Source organism: Danio rerio, chromosome 18 (genome assembly GCF_049306965.1).
Source record: "Danio rerio strain Tuebingen ecotype United States chromosome 18, GRCz12tu, whole genome shotgun sequence".
NCBI lineage: Eukaryota > Metazoa > Chordata > Actinopteri > Cypriniformes > Danionidae > Danio > Danio rerio.
This window is the reverse complement of record NC_133193.1, coordinates 38,016,245-38,033,831: the sequence shown is the minus strand read 5'-3', so window position 1 is coordinate 38,033,831 and position 17,587 is coordinate 38,016,245. Positions and strand designations below refer to the sequence as shown.

General features: G+C 37.5%; 1 protein-coding gene and 1 long non-coding RNA gene across 8 annotated transcripts in view; one reads left to right on the top strand and one right to left on the bottom strand.

Moving 5' to 3' along the window:
- si:ch211-195m9.3 overlaps positions 1–17,587 on the bottom strand; it is a 51,972-nt gene that overhangs the window by 32,766 nt on the left and 1,619 nt on the right. The gene's annotated exons all lie outside the window — the stretch shown is intronic.
- LOC141378748 (uncharacterized) overlaps positions 14,237–17,587 on the top strand; it is a 45,368-nt gene continuing 42,017 nt past the window's right edge. Inside the window, exon 1 of the long non-coding RNA XR_012394045.1 lies at positions 14,237–14,349. This is a non-coding gene — a long non-coding RNA (uncharacterized lncRNA). The remainder of the gene's footprint in view (positions 14,350–17,587) is intronic.

Below are 17,587 nucleotides of genomic sequence, written 5' to 3'. Positions count from 1 at the left end.
GTTATTTGTTTCCAAGCATAACTCACTTTATCTTAAACAACAGCAATTTAGAGAACGTTTTAATGTTGATTATAATCAAAAATGCCTGTAGCCACTCAGGCTAGCACATGTTTGCATAAAACAGTATATAATTATATCTTTGTCTACATACAGTGGCTTTTGTCTCAGCCATATCCCTTGCTAATTTCAGGAACTGCCACAATGCAGGAGGTTTGAACAGTAGTGGTCTGGAACCTTCCAGAAATAAGACATGATGCAGTGTGCGCTTTCATTTAAAATAAATATAAATCTTGCACAACAATCATGGGTTTTATTCCTTGGCCAGGGATGAATGGGGCACATTTTTAGCCCAGGAAATTCCACACTCACCCAGGCCCTCTTTTAGTATATGAACTGATCACAGATTTGTACGATTTGGCCAATACAACAATATAAAGAGTGTGACACTTTAGAGTTTGTCAATCATTTCTGTATTCTGTCTTTGGTGAGTAGTTGGCAGTTACCCCTGATAAATCAGAGACTAAGACAATCGGAAATTAATGAAAGAATGTGTCCATTTTAGACAAAAATGGTGTTTAATCTTCCCATATAGCAAAATTTCTCTGGTCCTGCTCTGGCCCACACAATCAAGTTTTGCTTGGCCCACAGGCCGCAGCAAATTACGGTACATGACTGGACCAAATCTGGCTTCAAAACAAGGGCCAAACATGGACCATATCTGGGCCAAGTCTCAGCCAAGTTAATAACCCATAACTGGACCTGAACTGGGCCAGATAGGTTGGTGTGTCACAATTGCAATGAAATTGATAAACCCATGAAGTGTTGCGCTTTATGCAACTATGGGCATACTTTTTCTCAGTGACCTGATTGGTAGAATTTTTTTCTTTACTCAAAAGTTATTTTAATGTATTTCAAATGTGGGTCAAGACTGGCCAAATTCACGTGGCCCACATATCAATTTTTCAAATCTAGGCCAAATACTACGTTTTACATCTGGCCCAAGTCTTGTGTGCCGCCTTAAAGATGGTGCCACCTCTGCCAAACCCGGGCCATGTTTGACTCACAAGCTGTATGCCAGTGCCGGATGAATGCCTGCTGTGCCAGCTTTATGCCAAATCTGGGCCAGAATTCTTTACTACTAGGGTTATTGTCTCAATTCTACTATGTTATTTATACAGGGGATTAATCATGAGCAGAGGTCACATTAACTGAAATATGTCAGCAATGACAGATTTTTTATGAACAATGGACAAACTGTGATTCATCTCAAAATTGGTTTTGTTTTTTAGTAATGTTTTTATATATGTACAGTTGAAGTCAGAATTATTAGCCCCCTTTTGATTTTTTTTCTTTTTTACATATTTCCCAAATTATGTTTGACAGAGCAAGGAAATGTTCACAGTATGTCTGATAATATTTTTCCATCTAGAAAAAGTTTTATTTGTTTTATTTCGGCTAGAATAAAAGCAGTTTTGAATTTTTTAAAAACTATTTTTGGGACAAAATTATAAGCTCCTTTAAGCTAATTTTTTTTTTCCGATAGTCTACCGAACAAACCATCGTTATAGAATAACTTGCCTTATAACCCTAACTTGCCTAGTTCACTTTATTAACCTAGTTAAGCCTTTAAATGTAACTGTAAGCTGTATAGAAGTGTCTTGAAAAATATCAAGTTAAATATTATTTACTGTCATCATGGCAAAGATAAAATAAATCAGTTATTAGAAATAGGTTTTTAAAACTATTATGCTTAGAAATGTGCTGAAACAATTTTTCCTCCAATAAACAGAAATTGGAGAAAAAAATAAACAGGGGCGCTAATAATTCAGGGGGGCTAATAATTCTGACTTCAACTCTATATATAGTGCACTCTATATAGTGTATAGAACAGTTATGTCTGGATCTTCAATCTGTTTGGCTGATAGCCTTGTGATATTTTGTAATATCAGCACTTGTACAGCCTCTTTACCTGTGTTTATTACTCTGCCCACACGAGAAAGGAGAGGACTCACTGCATTTTGACAAGTATTGCAGCTGTTGGACCACATAATGTACTTTTGAGGCTTTCTGGGTGAGAATGTAGGTGTTTAGATTGAAGCTACAGTTTATTTATAAGAATAGCCTACTTGAAAATATGTTTGCACAATTTCAGAGATGGGAATTCCAGCACGTCCGTTGCCATTAGCCTGTCAAATTGAGCAAAGAGCAAAGAAATGGATGGTTGATGTTTCACTACAAGATGGTGACAGAAAATATTAAGTTCTTAGGGTGTGAAAAAGTTTTTCTCAAGAGTAAATTTAAAACTACAGCTGAACAAATCATTATAGTACAGGTAAGTGACATTCTAAGTTAATCTCTATTTTGTATTGCTGTATATATACCATAGTTATCTAGCAGTTTGCTTTGCTTTGGGTTTTTTTGGGATTATTTTTGTGAAATCCCGATTGCAACTGAAATACTGGGAGATCTCTATAGACTAGGGCTGGACTGGGACAAAAAAAATCAACCCTGGCATTTTGGGCCAGAGCGGCCCACTACATACAATCAAAATGCTACCCATCTGTGCACACCCTTGATATGTTTACCAACTCCTATTCTATAAAAGCACAAAAGCTGCATATATAGGAAATAATGAGAATTGACAAATTAAAAACTTTAAAAATGTAATTATTTTGTTATTATTTTAATAAAAGTATAATCCACACTGGAAGTCCATTTTGTGTGTGCCTTTGTGTTTTGAGGGAGCCTATATTAAATAATGAACTTAAAAACTGCCTGCTGATGCACACAGTTAATGTTGATTAATATAATAACGATAAATAATAAAAGAAATGTGTCAGAGACCCCTAAAGATGTTTATATATATATATATATATATATATATATATATATATATATATATATATATATATATATATATATATATATATATATATGTACAATACGTATTTATATGTATGTATATGAGCAATATTACATGAGTAGCAGTGCGATGGGGCTGTATATCGTCACTGGAAAAAAAAGAAAATCAAACATGGAGACTCTTAATACCCTTTTGTATGAGGAACTACTTTCTTCTGCTATTCATTAACATCTGCAGCTGATGTCAGAACAGCAGAAGCCCTTACTAACTCACTAATGTCACTTTAGAGCTAGTATTCTAATGATTCTCTAGCGGTAATGTGGAAAGTGATGACACATTTTACACATTTTTCACATTTTTGCTCACATTTTAAGATTAAAAGGCTGAACGGCATTAAATGTTATCTTAGTCTACAAAGATTTCCAAATACCTCTCTGTTGCAAACACACATCACAATAATAAACTAAAAGCCAAAAGCAACACAGTCACTACTGGAATGCTCTTTGTTTGTGATAACGAAAAATGCTAAACACATGAGGGCATCTGTTCTTTCATTCTGTTTACGGAACTACTCTGCAATAGCGAAAACAGGAGTCGCATTAGAAACAGATGACCATCTCAGTTTTAAGACTTTAGGATGAGTCCCATCTCACACTCAACACACTACAATTATTATGATATAAATACAGCACTACAACATACAAAAAAAAGAGATCAACTTAAAAAGCCGCTTACCAGTTTTATGATTTGATCAGCTGTAGTTTAAAATTACGCTGAGTTTTTCCTCATCTGTAAGGACTTATTATGCAGTCTCTGTTCCCCTGTTGTGGATGGACAACGTCAACCATATTTGGTCTGGTCAATGACTACGTTTACATGGACATCAGTAATCGAATTATCTGCCTTAATCTAATTAAGACAATTGTAGCTGCTGTCAAAAGCAATTCTCATATATTACACTCTATAAACATACACTTTACATTAAAAGGTTCAATAAATAGTTAAAGTGTTCAGATTAATCATAAAAATAAATAAGTAATGTATATTTGTTGTTAATGCACGTTAATTAATTTAAAGTTATTTAACTAAAACTATAAGGGGGAGGGGGGAACCTTTTCTTGTTATGTTTAGCTTGGGAATTATTTCATTGTTGCAATCAAGATATTCTTCCGTTGCACTACAAGTAGTACAGCTACAAGGTGCAGTGCTAATTACATGTTTTTAAGGATTAATAAGTGCAAAGAAGTTTAAGAGAAACTGCAACCCTTCAAGTTTATTCCTCTAGAATTAAAGAGGCCAATGAGGTATGTGTCGTATAGTGCTCACGGATGTGACATGTATGATTATGTGTCCGTATGTTAATTTATAATTAGCCAATTAAGTGTATTTCTTTACATTTTGAATGTGCACTTTATCTTTTGGTTGTATGTATGTTGTTCATTACATGCAACATCACCTTTAAAGGGTTAATTTAAGTTTATGTATTTATTTTCGTAGTTCTGACGGCAATATTGGTGACATAAAGGAGTGCAAGGCTAGAATGTACAAGACATACAACAGACTCGTGTCCGAATAAATGTCAGTTAAAATCAAGAATGACTGGAGCCTTTGTTTCATCTCGAGGAGAGTAACAACAATAACAAGATTAAGGTGTTTACATGAGTTGCTTTTTGAATGTTTCTTTCGTGATTGCGTTTTACATGTTATAGCACATGCTCAGATTAACGTCATTGCTTCACCACGTAATCCGCATTTTCTCTGAAGTATCATGTAATTTTGGATGTTTTATTATTATTTTGTAAACTTTAACTGAGGTTTGGCACTTCACTTTCATTCGAGCATACCTCCAGTGACAAACGAGATATTGGATGCAATGAACTGCTGGAAGAGTTGTTTTAATGGAAGTTCATACCACAAGCTGAATGGAAGAAAAAAAAAAAAAAAGCTCCGCATTTCAAGAGGCAGGTGTCTGTGGTCTGCACTGACTGGGTAGGTGCAAAGAGTGTCAAACAGCCGTGTGTGTGTGGACTATCCTGTCGTAAAATGCGGCAAAAAGCCCTACATGATGGTAATAATTCGATTAAGGTGTTTACATGTCTGTAATGCACTTTAATAACGTGACTAAAATCGGCATACTCCAAACGTCTTAATTTGATTTCTCTTTAGGTCGATTATGACCTTAATCTGATTAAATGAATCAAAAATCTCTGTTTACATGGTCGATTCTTAATTAGAGTATTGTCTTAATCGCATTAAAATTATTGGTGTCCATGTAAACATAATCAATGATAGGCTAATGGACGCCGATGCAGAGTCTCTCAGAAATTATAAGTATTTTAAAATAGCTACCATCTTTATAAATAAACTGCATAATTGCAATCTAAACAATGTATGACTTAAAAAGCCCCAAACGTACAGTATGTTGCCCAACAGCAGGACTATTTGTCAAACTGTAGAGTGTCCTCTGCTTGTCGCTGTATGTGGGCGGAGTAATCCAAAGGTGAAGAGGCTGTTATTGCAAAATATCATATGGCTATCAGCAAATCAGATTCTTTAACCCGACAGAACTGTTGTATACACACACACACACACACACACACACACACACATATATATATATATATATATATATATATATATATATATATATATATATATATATATATATATATATATATATATATATATATATATATTTGAAGTCACAACTATTAGCCCCCTTGAATTTTTATTTAAATATTTAAAAATGAAAAAATCTAATACACACACACACACACACACACACACACATTATACTTTGATAGTCCAATTTGGACAGTGAGCTTATTCCAACACTTATCTCAGAGTGGAATCTGAGACAAACATAATTTAACTTTGATAAGAAGGACTGTATGACATCATGCTAGGAATGTGGTTGCCTACTACTGGTGCAATGAAAATCCCCTGTGAGATGTCATCTGTTAGAAACCTTTGTAAGCAGAGCTCTTTTTCTTTCCCAACCCCCCAACTGAGGTACACATGTTCAGCTCAGCTAACACAGTTAAGTTGTCCAAGTTTATGTAGTTTATGCAAGCATGACATATTATTTGACAAAAATAGTACATTGTCTCATGAGTGTAAAACATAATGTGTGATTTCATACTAGGCATGTGATTACCCACTAAGGGTGCAATGAAAAACCCCTTGTTACATCAGCTTTGATAAAATCATTTATTTTGAAAAAAATAGGTCTTTTTGTTTCACAACCTCAGCAATATCACAAATTCAGTGTTACTTATCTCATTCACTATGTGAACAAGTGAAAGCTTTTTTATATCGAGCAGATTTTAAAACAAGTGAGTGTTTTATGTGCTGTTGAAGATAATTGCATTATTTTTTTATGATACATAATGACTGAAACTATAAAAATCTGTGGGAGAGTGAAAGTGGAGTGGTGTGAAAAAGATTTTGCTCCTTACAGATTTCACATTTTTGCTTATTTTGTTACAATTTAATGTTTTGGATCATAAAACAAATTAAACAATATTAGTCAAAAATAACATGAGTAACAGCTTTTGCAGTTTTGAAATATATATATTTTTTATTATTAAGAGGAAACAAAATACAAACCTACATAGTTCTGTGTGGGAAAAGAGTGTTTGCCCTCTAAACCTTATAACTGATAAGGCCACACTTAGCAGCAACAACTGCAATCAAGAGTATTCAAAAACCTGCAATGAGTCTGTTATAGCACTGTGGAGGAATGTTGGCTCACTCATCTTCAAGGATTTTTAAGGTTACGCCACAGCATCTCAATTGGATTCAGGTCAGGACTTTGACTAGACCACTCAAAAGTCTTTATTTTGTTATTCTTTAGCTATTCAAAAGTGGACTTTCTGGTGTGAAGAATCACTTTAGCTTGAGGAAATTAATGCTGCATTTACACTTGATGGTTAAATCCGATTTTGTGACTGTATCTGATATTTTGGGCATCCCGCTTACATCATCTTCATCATCATTTTTTCAAATGTGACTCGTATCTGATTGTCTGCATTTACACAAAACACAGCAAAGACGCAATGACCAGGAAAAAAAGAGCGGGCACTGACTAACAGCTGATAATTAAAGAGCGTTTTTTTCTCCATTTGTGTTTTTAATCTGTTCGCAGGGTTTGTTTTTATTATTATTCTTTTTTGACAAGTTGTTTTACTATAGTTTATGGCAGAAAAGTTCTCATTTGGCCATCTTTTTATGTAGGCTTTTATAAACCAGTAGGCATCTTACTGTAATGTCTATGGCATGATTTATGCATGTAATTTACAATATGCAACAGTTTCAGTTTATATAGTTTATGTGGCCAACATTGCACTCTCTCTTTCTCCCTCTTGTTAACATGCTTAAATAATTGTGCTACATGACAATATAAATGTTTTTTTGTTGTTGTTGTTGTTCTTGTATATTAGATTTAAGGTTTGGGACTCTGCTGAAGTCTGTTTTGAAATGAAAGCACAGTATTGACATCATTCACTATCGTTTTTTAATGATGTGCGACTCGCATTAACAGATGAAAATCCAATCTACCCACTTATGTACACTGCAGATACGAGGGCATGGATCCAATTCACATCGGACAAAATTTCCACATATGAACAAGGCCTGAGTCTGATTTGAGTGAATCGGAATCCATGTGATTTTTTTCCTGCTTGCATGTACATGGACAGAATCCAATTTGTGCCACAATGGAGAAAAAAAAAAAAGCAAAACACGTTCTCCACTTTTCCATGTTTTTGCCACTTGTAGATATTTGCTCTCAGTGTGGTTCATCGCAGTCCCAAAAGTTTAGATATGGCTTTATAACTTTTTCTAAACTAGAAGATCTCAATTATTTTCTTTGTCTCTGGTTTTTGAATTTCTTTAGATCTCAGCATGATGTCTAGCTTTTGAGGATATTTTGGTCTACTTCACTTTGTTAGGCAGTGATTTTTTATGGACAGATTTGGCAGTAATCAGGCCTGGGTTAGGCTAGAGAGATTAAATGTCTGTTAAAGTAGAGTTAAGATATTTTAAGATTGGGGCAAACACTTAGCTGTGTAGTTTTTTTTATTTTTTAGTTTTCCCTTAATAATAAAAATCGTCATTTAGAAAATGTACAGTGTGTTTACTTAAGTTGTCTTTGTTTGATGATCTGAAACAATAAAAACATGCAATATATGTAATTCATTTTCTTTTCGGCTTAGTCCCTTTATTAATCTAGGGTCGCCACAGTGGAATGAACCGCCAACTTATCCAGCACGTTTTACACAGCAGGTGCCCTTCCAGCTGCAACCCATCTCTGGGAAATATCTATACACACTCATACACTACGGACAATTTTTGCCAACCCAATTCACCTGTACCACATGTCTTTGGACTATGGTGGAAACCGGAGCACCCGGAGGAAACCCACGCGAGCACAGGGAGAACATGCAAACTCCACACAGAAACACTAACTGACCCAGCCAAGGCTCGAACCAGCGACCTTCATGCTGTGAGGCGACAGCACTACCTACTGAGCCACTGCGTCACATAATATATATATGCGTTTGCGTGGGTTTCCTCCGGGTGCTCTGGTTTCCCCCACAGTCCAAAGACATGTGGTATACGTAGGTGAATTGGGTAAGCAAAATTGTCCATAGTGTATGGGTGTGAATAGATGTTTCCCAGAGATAGGTTGCAGCTGGAAGGGCATTCGCTGCGTGGAACATATGCTGGATAAGTTGGGGGTATATTGTGCTGTGGCAACCCCAGATTAATGAAGAGATTAAGCCGAAAAGAAAATTAATGAAAGAATGAGTATGTATGGATGTTTTGCAGTGGGTTGTGGCTGGATGGCATCTGCTGCTTAAATCATAGGCTGGATAAGTTGGTGGTTCATTCTGCTGTGATGACCCCAGATTGGTAAAGGGACTAAGCCAAAAAGAAAATGAATGAATGAATATATTAATTTACTTTGTATTTAATACATACACCTATTAATTATTTTACAGATATATTCTTGTTCTATGTACTGTATAGTTGCTTTTGCAATACTGTGCAAGTCATGCTAATAAAGCTCATTTGAAGAATCCATATGGTGTGCAAAAAGACTAAACTCCTAACAATCCAGACAGTCCATGTTCTTTAACTGATTTAATTTTTCTGTTATCTGCTGCCCTGGGTCAAAAACACTAAGGCCCAATCCCGATTCTTCCCATTAGCCCTTTCCCTTACCCCTACCCCTTGTTTTGCGTGTGCCCATGAAGGGGTAGTTATGTCTCAGTTCTCTTTAGCTTGAAGGTGTAGGGCTAAGGGCAAGGGGTATACATCCCTTCAAATGAAGATTTTTCAGGACCACACTCGAAACCAAGGGGTAAGAAAAATTTCCCAGAATGCAATAGCCACAGCTGCACCTGGAAGTAAGGACATCCACTAATTAGTATTTTTTTGTCATTATAACAAACTTTTTTGAATTTTTTTGTTTAGAAAAGTCTAGTCACTGGGAATGAGCTTTTTACAGTGTCTGCTATAATGTTAATGTTTTTTTTTGGTGTGTTTACATAGATGAATATGGCCACTCTGTAAATGCACAGTACTGTTACGATCTTATTGCCACATTAGATCATTTTGATGACATAATATATGCCTTTAGTGATTACCTGAAGATAAGTACTAAAAAATAACACAACTGGAATCACTACAGCAGTCGCGATAGTCTGATCTCATATGAAGCAAGAGATCGCGAGGACATATGATGATGTGTACAGGTGCTGTAGTGCTGTCCCAATTCTTAGGGGTAAAATTTGAAGCCCTTCCCCTTAACCCTCGGTTATAAGGGCTAAGGGGAAGGGGTACAAAAATAGAATTGGGATTGGGCCTAAAGCTGATGCTCTTTCATGTCTAATTGATGGAGAGACAAAACGAACCACTAATGAATCCATTCTACCCGAGAGCCTGCTCATTGAACCAGTACAATGGGACATAATGACTGAGATTTATCAAGCTCAATCAAATCAACTGCCCTCTAACAGATCACTTGTTCCACAATGTCCTAGAGAAAAAGTACTACAACCTGTTCATTCTGTTCTGAGATAAGGACACCCTGGTATTATGCAATTACTCCAAAATCGCTTTTGGTGGCCTACTATGCAGAAAGACACCACAGAATTTATCCATAAATGTGCCTTGTGTAATAAGCAAAAACATTCCTGCCTCCAACCAGTAGGTCTTTTACAACCCTTACCCAGGTCATGAATTTCTTCGACTTTTTACTGACTTATCGCCCTTTCAAAGCAACACAATTATTCTCACCATTATTGATTCTCCTAGGCCTGCCACCTCATACCACTTTCTAAACTTCCATTTAAATCTAACCTTTTATTTCAATTCCACAGACTCCCAGATGATATTTTATCAGACCGTGGGCCACAATTCACATGAAGAGTATAGAGGGCATTCTGCCAAAAACACTTACATTACCATTAGCCTTACTTACGAGTATCACCCCAATCTAGTGGTCAGGTGGAAAGGTTATATCAAGAACTAATCTGATTCCTCATAACAAACTGCAGCAACAACTAAACTGACTGGATCTGATACTTAATATGGGCAGAATATGCAGAAAATTGTATCCATAAACATGCTACCGTGTATGTCACCATTTAAAGGCATCTTAGGATATCAACCATCATTATTCCCTTGCTCTGTTGAACCTACAGATGTAGTGGATGTCTGGTTACGGAGAAGTGAGGCTACCTGGGATTCAGATCATACTCACTTAAAACAAGCTGTAAGGAGATTCAAAGACCAAGCAAATCGATCTCGCCCTCATATGTATGAATACAGCACTGGTCAATGGGTATGGATGTCTACTCAAGACCTTTGTGTACGCCTGCCATGCAAGAATCTCTGCTTCCGGTATGTGGGTACATTTAAGATTATCAGACAGATTACTCCAGTATATTACTGCCGTCCCTTGCCTTCTAATTACCGCATCTCTCCCACATTTCATATGTCTTAGCTCAAACTGCTGGTCCAGTTGAACTGGAGATATGGCAATCAGTGCACTGTCTGCAGAATCCATCCTCATTGATGGAGAGGAGGCATATCAGTTACATGAAATCCTGAATTAGTTGACTGGGAGGGGTTTGACCCCAAGGAGAGATCTTGGGTCAACCCATTTTTGATCCATCTCTAATCCAGCAATTCTACCAACTTCACCCAGAGAAGACGGCTGCTAGACCCCGTGGAAGACCCCAGCATTAGTTGCCTCCTCGTATCAGGAGCTGCTCGCAGAGGGAGGGATCTGTCACGAGCTTTGTCCCAGCTAAACCCATCACCAACCAGCAGAGGTCATTATTAACCGAATACTGAAAGCTGTTTCTGGACTTCAAATCCCAAAATCCTGTATCTGGTGCTAATTGCCCAGCAACGGATGACAATCTTCACTAGAACATAAATACAGACTTTAATCTCTGTTCATTGTGAAGTCTTGTTTTGTTTGCAGACAATTCTGAGCGGTTTCTTATATCTCTAGACTGTGTTTTTGGTTGGCAACTTGACTGTTTCTCTGATTGTGATTGTTCTCTGCCTGCCCTGACCCCTGCCTGTGAACTCGCCTGATTTTGTTCTGCCTGCCCTGACCATTGCCTGGAATCTTGCCTATGATCCCTCTTTGTGTGCCCTGACCATTGCCTGGACTGATTACTCCTGCATTAGTGCTCAGTTGCCTATTTTAGTAAGTGTTACTTAATACTTTATTTCAGTTTATTGTACTATAATAAAGAATGTTGGAAATGGAACCACAACCTCCTGAGTCTGCATCATACTCGTACTTAATCCTTCTGACCTCTGGCATCAACAAGGCATTTGTGCCCACAGAACTTCTGCTTACTGGGTATTTTCACTTTATTGGACTCTTCTCTGTAAACCCTAGAGATGGTTGTGTGTAACGATCCCTGTAGATCAGCAGTTCAGTATCAGAAATACTCAGACTAAACCATCTGGCACCTACAACCATGCCATTTTCAAAGTCATTTAAATCAACTTTCTTGCCCATTCTGGTGCTCGGTTTTAACTGTAGCAGATTGTCTTGACCATGTCTACATTTCTAAATGCATTTAGTTGCTGCCATGGGATTGGCTGATTATAAATTTGTGTTAATGCGCAGTTGGACAGCTAAACCTAATAAAGTGGCTGGTGACATATTAAATTGAAAAAAATATAGTACTATAAATAAGGAATGAAACAAATAAATCTTAGTTTGAATCCTGTGATGTTTAATGTTACTTTTCTGTTAAAAATGTGTAAAGGTCATGTGACCATTAGGAAGAGTTCTCGGACTCTCCTGAGTTGGTTCTTACAAGGTAACTTGGCAAGACCTTGGCTGTTTCTCAATTCCAAGAATGCAGAGAACGGACTTGCGTTCTTGTGGAGACTGGTCTTGCCAGGTGTCCTCGGAAGAACAAACTCTGCAGACCACGAGAACAGAGAATGCGTCCTGTGAGAAATAAGATGCTGTGTTTTTCCTTATGGTCACGTGACCTTCATGCATTTTAAATGGGAAATGATTTAAACATTACAGAATTCATACAATGATTTATTGTTTTTCAAAATATATACTCTGCATAAAAACATTATCAATATATGTTGCACAATACAAATAAAAATAAATTAATTAATAAAAAAAATAAAATTAGCAAACACCCTTCATGTGTTTACTCCTTTATTAAGATGTCCATGGTAATGTTTATAATCACCGTCTCATTTAGGGGAACTCCTGAAATAAATAAGTTATATCTCTGAACTTAAATAAATAAATCTAAAAAAAATTCTGTGCTTCCCACCCCCAGGCACAATGACTTCTAGGACTTCTAGAGCAAGTTCGTTGCTCAAGTCTGCATTGGTGCATCCTCGATATCAAGAACACATCCGGAAAGTTTCACGTGTCCTCCGTTCTTGAGTACTGGAACTGATCTTTGGCAGCAGATCATGACATTACACAAGAACACGAGGACACAAGACCACTGAAGAACGCATATTGAGAAACATCAATCATGATTGAATGTCAATCATCCACACATCATCCACATTTCTTTCATATTTAATTTTCTACCTTTCTGGAGAAGCAGGAGCAGGTTAATCTCCCATTTACAAGACTTTCATGCAGAGAAATCTCTCCAGGTCTTAGGATAATTATGCATTCAGACGTTAATGTCCAAACATTTTCAAAAGTTCTATAATTTTATGTGATTTCATGTTGTTGTTGTAGATGAAATATAACACGAAAAATGCTATTTAAATATTTTCCAGTCATGCAAACATCTGTACGAGAGCCTCTCTACCTCTCGACGGTTGGTTCCACGCATCCACCATATTTGTAGTATATTTACATATGTAGTATATACATATTTATTTACCCACATTTGTAGTTCTAATGAAATTCACATCAAACGCACAAATGTATTGTGGGCAATCTAAGCGGTTAAAGTATGGACAGTTCTACATTTTGAATTTTTACAGGGAAATAGTAAACCATCCGGGGAACCTTCTTATCAACTTACTACAATTTGGTACTTACTTATTTTATTTTTAAACATTATTTAGGATGTATAGCATGCTAATTAGGATGCATCAAGTGTATCTTCACTAGAACATTTGCCAGGATGTGTGTGTGTGTGTGTGTGTGTGTGTGTGAGTGGTGAGTGTATATGGTCCATGTAATCAGTCCCGAACAGCTTCAGCTGTGTGTGTGTGTGTAATCAGGAGGTTAACTGAACCTGGTGTGTAAATGCAGGGTATGATGGGATACATAGGCTGTTTCTCAATTCCAAGAACGCAGAGAACGGTCTTGTGTTCTTGTGGAGACCGGTCTTGCCAGGTGTCCTCGGAAGAATAAACTCAGGAGACCGCGAGGGCAGAGAACGCGTCCTTTCAGAATTGAGATGCTGCGTTCTTCCTGATAGTCACATGACCTTTACGCATTTTAAATGGTAAATTATTTAAACATTACAGCCTTCATACAACGATTTATTGTTTTTCAAAATATATGCTCTGCATAAAAACATTATCAATATATGTTGCACAATATAAATAAAATTTCAGCAAACAAACACCCTTAATGTGTTTATTCCTTTACTAAGATGTCCATGGTAATGTTTACTTTCACCGTTTCATTTAGGGAAAATCCTGAGGTAAATAATTCATATCTATGAACTTTAATAATAAATCTATATAAAATGCAGCGCTTCCCACCTCCAGTTGCAATGACTTCTGGGACTTCCAGAGCGAGTTTGGTGCTCAAGTCTGCATCGGTGCGTCCTCGATATCAAGACCACGTCCGGGAAGTTTCATGCATCCTCCATACTTGCGGTCTTGAGTATTGGAACTGAACTTAGGCAGCTGATGATGACGTTTCACGAGAACATGAGGACACAAGACCGCTGAAGAACGCATATTGAGAAACAGCCCATAGTTTGTCTAAATGACAGGGTGTGTTCTCCAGTGATCTGCGAGGCCTACATTGCTGGTGATCATAACAGAGTCTGTCTTGGTAAAGTCTTAGACACAGAGAATGATTTGCATAGTTTTTTGCCAGCAAATAAAAAACAAACAACAAGTACTTACTATATGTGGAAGAGATCAATAAAGTTGTCAAATAAACTTTTTTTTTTATTCTTTTCAATGACACATGGGCTGTTTTGATGATAAAATGTTGTTTGTACCACATTGTTTAACCATTTGGGCCAAGTCCTCTCTGTGAAGTTTTCATCTTTTTTTTTTGTTGATGAGACCTACTTGTTTCATCAACAAACTTGATGATGTAGATGGAGCTGAAAGACTTGAAATTGTATTCTCAGGCTTGCACTATCAGGCACGTGCAGTTCACCATAACAGTAAGAGGTAGGTTAGCAGACTGCAGAAAGCAGAAAGCAGACTGCCTCTGTGTGAGATCTTAACAACAGACCAGCAGTTCACTCAAGTCTGGTCTGGTCTGCTCAGTTCAGACAGCAGGCTTTGTCAACAGTGTGGTTATAGGATACTGTGTTACACTTTTATTCCGTCAATTATTCACAAAGTCCAACATTCTTAAATAATCAAAACAGGAGACAGAGAGAGACAAATAGACAAAATACAAGACAAGTTTTAAGCCAAACTTCTGGGAATCAACCCAACACATGCACAAAAAAACAGACACACAGTATCCCTAACACTGGTCTATGCAGATGCAACAGTTATTTCTTTGAGAGGTGCAGGTCAGGCTACCTACAAATGAGTATTCAATGTTTGGTCAATGGACGGCATATAAAAGTTACTGACAAAAAGATAAATAAGTTAAAACAATAAAGCCTAAAAACATCTCAAAGACTGTTCATGAAAACAAAAATAGAAACATGTTTTGCATGAATGCACATATTTAACCAACAGAATCCAGTCATTTACTGGAATGAAAAATATCTTTTTGCTATTCATTTGAAAACAACAAGGCACACCCAATTTCTGTGAGTCCACATATTTTCCATGTTGGAAAAAGTCTGAGATGCATATCATGCTGGCACTAGTGTGACAGTTCAGATTCTTGCAATTCCTAAGGAACGGCTACTAGGGATGTCTGGTGATTTTTTTTTCCATTGTGGTTTCCCGGAGTTGGCCAGTGTTTAAAAACATTCCTAACAAGCTTTATCCACCCTCAGAATTCCAAAGTTATGTGAACAAGTGAGGGAGTCTCCTCCTAATGAACATCACTTAAGAATATAAACCAGACAAGTTCCCACACATTATTCAGGTCTTTAGTAATGTTTCAGCTGCCTGGTTGGCATTAATCAAGAACTCACTTTTGGCAAATTATAAAAGGTCATGCAGCTGCACATTTCAAATCCACTGAACTTTTTGACTTTCTATTGTCTGTAAAACACACACAGAAATATATATTGTAAAGAAAGCTGGAAGCTTGTAACCATTGACTTCCATAGTATTTCTGTAGTATTCACAAATATATTCACAAATCATATATGAATAAAACATATAATCATATATTTATAAACCATAAATCATCATAAGACACCAAACATTAATTGAGATGCTAATGGGATTAAAAACAGTACTTAAAAACAAAACTTTTTTTTAAGGTTTAATCTGTAGTTGAAACAGGTGTGTAAGTTAACAGTTTAGAAAGGTCACACTGGCCACTGTAATAGGTACACATTGCTACACCCCCTTTTCCCTCAGAAATGCCTCATTTTTTTAAAGGGTCACGAAACACCAAAACACATTTTTTGAGCTGTTGACAGTCGTATATGTGTCCCACACTGCTAAAAACACTATTAGGACACCTATATTTCACTAAAAAGTGTAAATTGGTTGTTTTTGCGTTATTTCAAGCAAATTCGTACTTCCTGTTTGAAACGAATTTTTGAAGCTGCGTCACGGTCATGACATAATAGCGTGTATTCCAGCGTGCAGACTGGGCGTCTGTGCCAGAGTGAGTCTTATTACGTCTTACAGTGTGATGCATTAATGCATGAGCAAGGCTTGGGTCAAACCAATCAGCGCGCTCTATTGTGCAACTTCATTAATATTCATTAGCGTCACCGTGTTAACGCCACAGAGACGCCACGTTGTGTTGGCAAAACAAGCGTGAAGTGTTGTTTTATAGTTTGCTGCCATTAAGTTTCGTTTTCATTTTCTCTCTGTGAGAGCTCAGCTGGTTCACGTGTGGATTAACGGTGTACGTGACGCTCGACAACAATAACTTACGTGTCTAAGGAGGAACATTGTTTACCTGAGAGCTGTTCTCATCTGCAAACGCTGAAATCCGGATTCACTTGTAACGTTATTCTCCTCTTCATAAAGACACGGCTCTAGTTGCTGGTGATTGTCCTGTCTCTACAGATTTGGTAAGTGAGCGACCAGTGCTCTTTGTTTATTCAGTTTGTTCGTATCGAATTAAGTTAACTATTGCACTGAGTGCAAACATAGCACCGCATTTTGTGACCGGAATAACACACGCGGCTTTCTGACGCTACCTGCCGTGTGCATCTAAAGCAGGTCGCACACCAGAAGCGCCGCTCGGCGGCGCGCCGCGCAGCGCCACGCAGCGCCATCTATTTTAGAATTCTAAACATAGGTTTCTATCAGGATACACACACCGGCACCGCAAGTCGGCGGCGCCCGGCGACGGCTCAGGACGCAGTTCATTTTTCAGCCGCGCCACAGAGCGCAATCTGATTAGTTTCATGTTAAATATCATTCGAATGTGCGCGTCTGGTGTGCGATACTTTAATCTGTCATGTACGCGCCGTGTCGCGGCGCCGAGCGGCGCTTCTGGTGTGCGACCTGCTTAAGTTTCCGGGAAATGCAGAGTTTTTTTTTCTCTCATTCGCCGTGCGGTATCAAACATTGCATGAAAAATACACGCTTAGAGCAGTTCCTCGAATCAAATATCGCGTTTGTCGTGAGGGGCATGAATGAATTCCCTGAATGAAAGAGCCAAACTGCTGTTAAAGTCCAACATTTAATAATTTGGCAAATAATTCGACTACAGATGTCCATGTAGGTTAAACACCATCACTTTCTCCTGTGTGTGTATTTTGACTGAAACTCGCGCGTGCCCAAATAGACACTCCCACACCATCCCACTTTAGTTCCTCCGACACTCCCCCCTAAACAGAGCTAGACACGCCCACTTTTCTGACTTTTTCCAAAGTAGAGGTGTGAAAACACCCTGCTGAA